Source organism: Dermacentor silvarum, chromosome 2, assembly GCF_013339745.2.
Source record: "Dermacentor silvarum isolate Dsil-2018 chromosome 2, BIME_Dsil_1.4, whole genome shotgun sequence".
Lineage (NCBI taxonomy): Eukaryota > Metazoa > Arthropoda > Arachnida > Ixodida > Ixodidae > Dermacentor > Dermacentor silvarum.
This window is the reverse complement of record NC_051155.1, coordinates 25,941,011-25,951,576: the sequence shown is the minus strand read 5'-3', so window position 1 is coordinate 25,951,576 and position 10,566 is coordinate 25,941,011. Positions and strand designations below refer to the sequence as shown.

Sequence of the window (10,566 nt, the reverse complement as noted above, 5' to 3'; positions counted from 1 at the left end):
CAAGAGTCGTTAAACTCGGCCCAACCCGTGTACGCTGTAACTAAGCGGAGTTACAGGCGGATAATACGGAGCTAGGTTTGATATAAGCCACTGGGATTGAATATACTGCTGACATTTCTTTAAAGCCTTCTTGTAGAGTTTATTATAGGCATGGTGTATATACTTCCGCATTTGTTCACCACATTATATGACCTCCGTAGTCGCTCTCGGCAATCCCAAGACAGTCTTTACAGTTGTTTTTCATAGCATTACTTTTGCGGCAGTAAAATAAAGAAAGCAAAATGCCGATCCAATCATGTAAATAGAGGTTATGAATGCCAGTTTTAGCGAGAAGCGGATTACAAACAGGCATCATGCTAACAGCACAGAGACTTGTAATGTGTACAGCTGACAACGCAGAATTTGCTAGTGTGCGATGAACCGATGTCGTGTATGTGGTGTGCGCCTTATGTGTCGTCTGATTCTCAAATACTCTTTAGGTTCTCCCCATATCTAGGCTGCATCACCAACATCGGGTGGTTTTTCGCAGACTGATATCCCGCGCTATAAATTCATTAAAGCTTCTCGTTCACTTACAATGTGCGCTGATACTCTGAGCCCACCCAGTCCTTTCCAGGCGCTATATGCCTGTGCGGCCGAGCATATGCGTATGTCATTAGTGTATTGATTGCTTTGACATATCACCGGAACAGACTGCACTAACATGTGCGCAGCTAGGTATCCCATTTGGCGGTACGTTGAAAGCTATGCTAGAAATGCACTACATTACTCATCGTCGCTGGCCATAATGCTAGCGCCTGACGTGCGTGGTAACGGCTTTATTGCGATAGCAATTATATGGACACTTCAACCGGATTTCTGCCGTCGGCGTCGCCGTCGCCGTCGCCGTGAGGTTCCGTATAGATAAAAGCTTCATCGCGCGCCGTATGCCCGAGCGCAAGCGTGCTGCGACGCACGCTATCACGGAGAGCGAACGCACTCAATCCCCCACGCGCAAGCAACGAAGCGGGAAGCCAGCGCCGGAGGGAGCGGGGGGGGGGGGCACTTCTACTGTGCCAACAACCGCGCTCGTCGCTCGGCCGCACGGTCTCTTATCTCTCCCGCGCGCAAGCAAGGAAGCGGGAAGCCAGCGCCGGAGGAAGCGGGGGGGGGGGGGGGGGGGGGCGCACTTTTCTTCTGCCAACAACCGCGCTCGTCGCTCGCCGCTCCGTCTCTTATCTCCACACGGCTCTGACCTTTATGAGCCGTGCATTCGCGGCTCAGTTCCTGTTGAAGCGATAGACGGCACGTATGTACCTTCGCCCGCAGCGGCGTATGCTTGCTGCCAGCGTTTTGACAGTCGTTGTCTGCAGTGATTCAGTGTGATCTCTTCATGTTTGTTTGTGCGCGCTCACACCACGCTTGTTCATTCAGTTAGTAATAGTCGGGTCGCATTTTCCAACGCACGCTACACATGTAATGCTGCCCGGATCGGCAGTGCAGCGCTACAGGTGTGTCCCTTCGCACGCGCGCTGCCCACGGGAAGCGCTTCTCATCAACACCACCGTTTCACACGCGCCTTCTCGTGGTCATCGAGTCTCTTCATGTCGGTCTACTTACGCCGCAGCACACCTGCTTACTTAATCAGCTCATGTTTACTACAATTCATATTGTTACCAAAGCCGCTCACCTTACTTCGTATGACATTGCTGTGTTGCTATCGCATTCATTGCTTCGCCCTTAGGGCGAAACTGTGACATTTTTTACAAACACTGCGTTCATCCAAGTGTGCACTCCTGCTCCATGCGATAGCCCACAGCGTTTGTAATACAGCGCGCCAAGGCATTTCCTTCTTCCATGGAAAGAACTGAAAAATGGAAGGTTAAAGCAACCGGTTTCGCGCGCATGGAACGCAGGGAGAGAGAGAGAGAGAGCGACAATAAAAAAAAGAGAAAAGAAACGGGCAAAGGCGCTCAGATTTCTCGGAGCACGTACGCCGTCGCCGGCCGCAGCGCCTGCGCATGCGCAGCGGCAGCAACGGCGGCGCGCCATCTCTCCGCGTCGATTTGAATTCTCAACGGCTGCGCCAGGCAAGTCAACGCTTGTTGCTGCTGGTGAGCTGCCTGCACCTTCGTGTCTGTGTATTCGTCTCGACTTTGTGGCATCACACGTCAACTACACTGAACGGTAAGTTTTAGCGCAGATGTTTTCCGTCACTAGCTCATGACTAGGTGAGCGTATTTCGTAGCGCGAACCGGCTGCATGCAATGTAGGCGACTCGGGCGTAGTGTCGGTTTGTCGTTTGGTTTGGTTTGTAAACGCGCTCGGGTTCTCGATTCTACTATAGGGAATGTTTAACGGCAAGCGATCGCTCGCGCTTGTTCATTTCACCGTCATTGTCAACGTCCGTGAAAAAGGAAATACACCATGTTTAACGTGGATACTGAGCAGAAATAAGCGCGGATTGTGTGTGTTAAGCGGCGTACTGTGGGCAGGTCTCGTTTTGTGGCGCTCGATCGGCGGCCATAAACGCTGCGCTGCGTGTCTAATAAAACTCATCTAAAGCGCTTTAAGCATATACCTCGAAATTGTGCTAGAGTGACGAATTGTCTAAAAGAGACGTACTATCGCGATGGAAAGAAACGCGAACAGCGGAGCGCGTGGCCGAAGCATAACTGAAGGCATAGTGCGCGCCGTCCAGTCATCACCATGGACATGCGCGCATGTCCGGTTTGATTGCTCTGTGCGATGATGCACCCCCTATACTGCGATATTTTTGTTTCTGTTAGTACAGTTTGCGCTCTCATCATTACTGCGACGTCACCTTTTGTCGTTTTCAAATAAAAGAGAAGTAAAATAGAAAGAAAATATCGCAATATAGGGGGTGCATCATCGCACAGCGCAATCAAACCGGACATACGCGCCTGTGAATGGTGATGACTGGACGGCGCGCACTATACATTCAGTTATGCTTCGGCCACGCGCTCCGCTGTTCGCATTTCTTTCCATCGCGATAGTACAGTTGAATAAATGCTAGCGTACTCAGATGAAAGGCCGTGTTTGTGGGTCATGCATCAGCAAGCCGCGTGTGCTGCCGTTTTCGTAAGTCAAAAGTCGGAGTATTTATGGGGCTCCTGGCAACCAGTATAAATATATATAACCGCAAAAGCTTGCAGAGCACGAAACTCGCGATAAGCTCAGTCAATCGCAGCTTCGCAACTTAACCGAAAGAATTGGAGAACAATAAATTAGTGGCTCGGGGAAGCACGCTTTACACGTTTGAAACTGAAGCCATTGGGTTTGAGGAGAGTTTGAAGATTTTCTGTGCTGTGCTCGTGTTGCCATGAATTACGAACTTCGCCAAGCCCTTGTCAGCTTTATTAAACAAGTGATTCAAGTCAGCTGAATCTAATAGTGCATTTCAAGTGACTGAAGTGTCATTCTTTATAATTACAGTTATGCAAGCATTAAACCACAATATTTTTTATTGCCCCTAAACAGCGGGTGTCATAGACTGCCAGGGAATTTTCATGAAAACAGCCAGGGAAAGCTTGGAAAAACATCAGGGAAATTGAAAATGACAACATAGGTATGCTGTCTTGTTATTTCCATACAATGTTTCCAGAGAATCGCTGTCTTAAACATATTTTTGAAGCATTTAAACTTCCCCCAAAAATTACAAATTGGCATCATTTTCTGAAAAAGAAATGAAAGTGAAGCATGCTGACATGGGGGGGGGGGGGACATTTCTTACTCAATCTTTTTGCATTGCCTAAGTGTCCTGAACCTCGAAACTCTAGAAAAATATACTTATGTTATAGAGCGCCTTCAATTATTTACTGTGATAGCATTCATTGTAATGACAGTTTCAGTTTTGTTTCCCAGGAGGTGCATATGTGTCGTGCCACAACACAGAAAGTGCTCACGCGGTATTTCTGGTGCTCATGTGGTATACCTAACTTGCAACCGTGTCAGCATGCCCAAAAGATATGATTATCTATAGGAAACTAAGTGACCATATCAACACAATCAATCCATCTGCCTTCTATTGAAGTTATGGCCAATGATGTATCAGTTAAGAGTATGAGAAAGACATTTAAATGTGTATTAAGGAAAATAAATTACAATCTTTGTCATGATACGTTCAATACTCCAGTCACTCATCTGAGCATATTATTCCGCACGGGTATATTTAATTACCAGCCAAAAATGTAAACAGTCCAACTGTGTAGCCTAGTTTCAGCAATTAATATAGAGATCATTTGGGGTAATTAAGTACATTAATGTGTCATATGGGCTTGTCATAAAATGTAACATACTGTTGATGGCGCCAGCAGCAATTGTAACAGTTTAATTGTTCATCATACGGTAGAGTGAAACATTATGCGATGGTACTGTTTTGTATTGACAAGCAGCCATTAGGCATAGTTAAACCGTAATAAGGATTGGCTTAAGTGGTTTGAGCGAATATATTAAGCTGCTTTATGAACGTACAAAGAATAAACATTTGTTATTTTTGCCTCACATTGTTGTATCTACATATTTGCAGCATGCACCTGCAGCACCTTCGGAACGGCTGACACGAAGGTCAAGGCCAGCCAGGCAACCGTGCTTGCCAAGGGGAAGCAGCTTTAAATATGTAAATATTCTCTTTTGATGATAGCATAAGACATGCATTTTAATAAATTAATGTATTATATCGTTCAATAAAAACAGTTAATTCAATATCGGTGCACTTGTTTTCTTTTTTGCACTACATGAGTCTGCACTTGTGGAATTGCTTGAAATATTTCTTTATGCTACATATGAGAGTACAGCTGGTTCGGGATCATTAACATGAATGCATAAATGCAGATGGGAAGCAACAGGTGCACATGCATAATATACGTTCAAAATTTTGTTGCCGCCATATGTAAACAAAAATTTTAACTACCTTGTAGATAGATTTCATTCAAGCGAATGCATTGCATGCGACTAAACTTTCTTCAGTGTGCAATTACACAAATGCTCATGCAGCTTTACATAATGATTCACGGCTGCATACATTTTAGATTTTTGTCTGCTTCCATCTGCATGCATGCTTTTCTATGTACAGTTCCCTATGTATGTTCCCATATGCATACTGGATACAATAAATTTTTATATACATTTCCAATAAACTGCTTATTAGCAAACCCCAGCAGCGAGTGTTTATGGAATAACATTGCCTGCCGAAACACAGTTAGAAAAATGTGGTGTATTATCTAGTATATATGGTGTCCCAGTAATTTTAGCCGAGCTGGTCAATGAAAATGAAATGTTAAAAACAACACGGTGCAAGATATATGATCATAAAAAGACCTGAAGGTCAGACCTCTGAATTCAAGGCCGAATGCACGCCATAGGTCTTAAAATCGGATCTTATTGCACCGTCTTTTCTTAATATTATTTTTCATTGAACAGCTTCAGTAAACTTAAGTTAGCTGGGACACCCTGTGAAATTGTAAGGCTGAAGTCTATGGATTAGCTATAGACTGATCTACAGGAACTCTCTGTAGGTAGACTACCACATTCTACAAAAAGTGTAAGGCCATAAGTCCATAGACAGACTATAGACCGGTCTATAGGAATAGTTTATAGTCTATAGACATTTCATAGACTTATGTCTACAAAAGTAAAACTATATAAGCCTATAGACTTTTTGTCTATAGACACTTTGCAAGCATTTGTCTACAAAAGAGAATTTTCATTGATCTATAGACCGTCTATTGTCAGTCTATAGAATCAGACATTGCATAGACTAGCCTACAATTAGTGTATGGCCATAAGTCCTTAGACTGTCTATAGACTGGTCTATAGTAATAGTCTATAGATAGTCTATAGACGTTTGTAGAGATTTTATAGACATGTATACAAAAGTAGAACTAAATGAGCCTATAGACTTTTGCCTATAGACATTCTGCAGACATTTGTTTACAAAAGTGAATTTTCATTCATCTATAGACTGTCTATAGTTAGTCTATAGACTCAGACATTTTGTAGACTGGTCTAGAAAAAGTGTATGGCCATAAGTCCATAGACTGTCTATAGACTGGTCTATAGGAATAGTCTATAGATAATCTATAGACATCTGTCTATAGACATTTTATAGACTTATTTCTACAAAAGCAGAACTATATAAGCCTATAGACTTTTGTCTATAGACATTCTACAGACATTTGTCTACAAAAGTGAAAATTTATTGATCTATAGACAGTCTATAGTCAGTCTATAGAGTCAGACATTTTGTAGACTAGTCTACAAATAGTGTATGGCCATAAGTCCATAGACTGTCTGTGAACTAGTCTAAAGAAATGTCTACAAAAAGTCTGTTGACTTCATAGACAGATGTCTATACACTTTATATAGACTTTCTACAAAAATTTTTGTAAGGGGTGTGTCGTTGAGGGTATAAGTAGGAGTCTGAATTTAATAAGGAATAAGGAAGCTTATGTTTGCCTCTTTGCAAAGTCAAAACAACGAAAGCTTTATTGATTAGCTGATATAAGATGCAAACGTCAGCGAACAATTTATTCAAATCTGTGTTGCTCTCACAAAAAGAGTTCACCTACGTACTTGAAAAATCTTATATATTTTAGTAGTTTTTTTCTTTATGCTTGTTTCACTTTTTATACAGAAATTAATTTTATTCAGTTGCTTACATCCGTCAAGGTTCGGAATGGCGCGGCGGGCCACGAACATTCCTGCTCTTTTTATTTTTCTTTATTATCTGTTCTCTTCCAACGGAGATCGCCTTGTGTATACTCGTCTTGGTCGTCTGACCAAACCTTTTCTCTTCACTCTCCCCCTCCCCCACCCCCCCACCGTCTATCTATTGTGGCGTTGTCTCTGTTCTCCGCGTTCCCCCTTCTCTTCAGTGCAGATATATTTGGCCTCGTGTAACATAAGCATTTCATTGTATGTTAGTGTTGGGCTTGTCTCACATTCTTGTCCCTTCTATTTGCTGTTTTTTTTTTGTTTTAGAAATATGCACCAATAGCCCAGCAGAAACCTCTTCTTCAACATGGCACCACTCCTTTTTTTTCCCCGATTCTTTCTGCGGGGAGGAATTTACGCCTACTGTGCCCTTTGGTCAGAAAAACTCATCTGGCATCAAAAAAAAATGTCACAGTTTCGCCCTAAGGGCGAAGCAATGAATGCGATAGCAACACAGCAATGTAATACGAAGTAAGGTGAGCGGCTTTGGTAGCAATAAGAATTGTAGTAAACATGAGCTAATTAAGTAAGCAGGTGTGCTGCGGCGTAAGTAGACCGACTTGAAGAGAGACTCGATGACCACGAGAAGGCGCGTGTGAAACGGTGGGGTTGATGAGAAGCGCTGCCCGTGGGCAGCGCGTGCGAAGGGACACACCTGTAGCGCTGCACTGCCGATCCGGGTAGCATTGCATGTGTAGCGTGCGTTGGAAAATGTGGCGCGACTATTACTAACTGTGGTGTGAGCGCGCACAAACAAACATGAATAGATCACACTGAATGACTGCAGACAACGACTGTCAAAACGCTGGCAGCAAGCGCATATACGCCGCAGCGGGCGAAGGTACGTGTGGTCTATCGCTTCAACGGAAACTGAGCGGCGAATGCACATCGCATAAAGGTCAGAGCCGTGTGGAGATAAGAGACGGTGCGAGCGAGCGACGAGCGCGGTTGTTGGCAGAGTAGAAGTGCGCCCCCCCCCCCCCCGCTCCCTCCGGCGCTCGCTTCCCGCTTCCTTGCTTGCGCGTGGAAAATTGAGTGCGTTCGCTCTCCGTGACAGCGTGCGTCCCCGCACGCTTCCGCTCGGGCATACGGCACGCGGCGAAGATTTTATCTATACGGAACCTCACGGCGACGGTGACGCCGACGGCAGAAATCCGGTGGAAGTGTCCATATAATTGCTATCGCAATAAAAAAAAACACGACAGAGCTTTCCGGGAAAGGCACCTAAGATTATAATGAAGCGGGTCGCAGGAGACACTACTACACGGTTCTATATGCTTTTTATGCAGAAAAATAATATAGGGAGCAGTCATCCAAAATGACTTGTATTGTACCAGCAATAAAATTTATAGCCGCTACAGAAGTTCAGCTAGCAACGGCATTACTGGCAAGTGGTACAGATAACTGCAACATAAAGTTATGCAGTATTTGGAAATTCACTACCCGCAACACGATTTAAACTACGCACATGTAAGCGCACATGCTTTTTAATTATATACCACCTTGAATTCGTTGTTGCGCCTGTCGAGGATGCACACGGCCAGCGCGCATTGCTGCGTTATAATGGAGTGCCCTTGTGCGACTTGTAAACAGTCTCCGATCTAATGATTCAACACAATAAATACAATTACGCGAAAGTTAACAGCCTTTGTAATAAGACGAAAAAATATGCAGAACATATACAATAATTTAGTAAGAAACAAAAAAAATTACCAGAGTGATCTTGTTGCAGTTGGCGTGAGCAATGAAAAAATCAAATAAATATTGCGTGCTGTAAACATATATTATCAGGAATGGCCAGCGAATGCTGCGTGAAAAAATAATATTGAAAGGTCGTTCTGTTTGACAGGCCGATATTTACGGTTCTATCAAAACTGCTATTCAATGTGGCTATGCCTATAGCTTTGAACGGATGTTATTAACCAATGTTTGGAGATGTACAGCCAATGACGGCACTCTAACGGCAAAGCAGGCCCAGGATAGCCAGTTGCGTCGCCTGGCCTAGCCATTACCGGCATTCACCGGCAAGGCAGGGCCAGCGCTGAATGTCTGTTACAGTGGCTATGCCAGCACTGGCATTACGGAGGCAACGGCGGGCCTTCGCGGCCCAGCCAGTGCCGGCTGAAAACCACCATCGGTCCTAGTTGGCCCCACGTAATGTGCTGCCTGGGATGATCGTCAGTGCCATTTAATAGGGGAGGATCCCGTTGGCGTGGCGCACCAGGACAGACGACCAGAGGCGGTGCCTGGGGTGGATCGGGAGGACTAGTCTCCTCAGGGACAGGAGATGTGACAGGGGTCATCCGGCTTCGGAGTTAAAGGTTTGCAGAAGGTCCAGCACCTCCACCAAATGTCGCTAAGCACTCTGGAAGTAAGCGTTCGCGACTAGAACGATAGAGCAGCGAGAAGTAGCACAGCCGATCGAGCACCGAAGCAAGGTATCTCCTTTGTCGACGTTCTCTCTTATAGCCACAGCCCCACTGCTCCTTATTTAACAGTACAATTTCAATTTTTTTGCAAGTAATGTTCACTTGTTAGAGTTGATCAGCTCATGAGCAAGAATTGTGCTATCTGCCACACGCAACTTTAAACAAATTTGTAAGTATTCGCTCAAACACTGTATATACACATACGTTGGAGGTTCACAAGCAGGTCCTATAACAAGATTGTCGGGAATGTAGCATTAAACAATGTATAAAAAAGTCAGTAATCATTACTATACAAGCATTTAGAAATAACATGAAAACAAACTGATGAACCTACACTGCTTACAATAAATAGGAAATAATTTAATATATAACATCACCGCGTGATACCGCAGTAGAAAATCACGGAGTAGTTGTGAAAGAAGCCGTTCAATTATGTATTGAAACAGTGGCGAATAACATACAATGCAGAAAAAACAACACATAAATAAAAATGAAATCAATAAACAAACGGCAAAATTAAAAGCAGTAAGCTGAAAGAAAATCAGTACGCCTACTGCAATAAAGCATCCGAGGACACCTAAGCACTTCTTGTGAGTTGTGAATGCAAAAGTATTAATGTTCAATGGAACGCCGATGAACGTTCCTTCGGCATATAAAATGCATCGGGAACGCACTTGGAATGCCCTCGCCCGTGGAAGCCGACGCGTCCCATCCCCGTCAGCTAGCGCCAATCGCCCCAGCCAAGCCGCCGAGAATGCAACTACGGCTGAGACATTCGCCCCCATTGCAGCCCGCCAGACTAGAGTGGTCTCTACTAAAATACTGGGAGAGTGCCCAAAGCACCGGCTTCCGCGTGAGGCTTTTGCGGGGAACTGCCGCGCCGCTGCTGTGCCGGACCCGTTAGAGTAACGTATAAGCTCCCTTTGGGGAGCCAGAGTTGCGCCACTGTTTTCCGCGCGCCGCTCGCTCAGCCTCCAGTGATTCCAGCACCACTATTCGCCGAGCGCCATCACGTGGTCAAAAGAGGTTCCGCTGCGCTGTGGAGAAACCAACACTACGCAGGCGACGTCAACGCTCCGCGGGTTCCGGCAGGCCTAGCGCAATTGACATCGCCACTGTTATTATTCTTGCTGGTGCTTCTTCTATGCTGCTGGTCGGGAGACGTGTGATCGCAAGTGTATTCTTGGGTGAATTGCGGAGCCAAGTCATATGACGCATTCTGCCCAACTGTCGCAACCACACCGAAAATAGTTGGGCATTTTTCGCGGTTCCACGAGCGAAATCTGGCATACGCCGTCGACTCCAATCGATGCAGCCTATAGGCCATGAGAGGCAGACTCCGAAAAGTCCTAGAATATTTGATGTCACTGCCCTTCGCTCCATATGAATGTTTCTCTTGTGTTCATATACCGGGTGTTCAAAA

At 45.0% G+C, this 10,566-nt stretch overlaps 1 long non-coding RNA gene across 1 annotated transcript; it reads left to right on the top strand.

Annotated features, from left to right (window-relative positions):
• The first annotated feature begins 1,954 nt into the window (after window positions 1-1,954).
• Window positions 1,955-4,700, top strand: LOC125942938 (uncharacterized). Its single transcript, XR_007465432.1, has 3 exons — window positions 1,955-2,166; window positions 3,481-3,568; window positions 4,529-4,700. It is a non-coding gene; the product is annotated as an uncharacterized LOC125942938 (long non-coding RNA).
• Window positions 4,701-10,566: the final 5,866 nt, after the last annotated feature.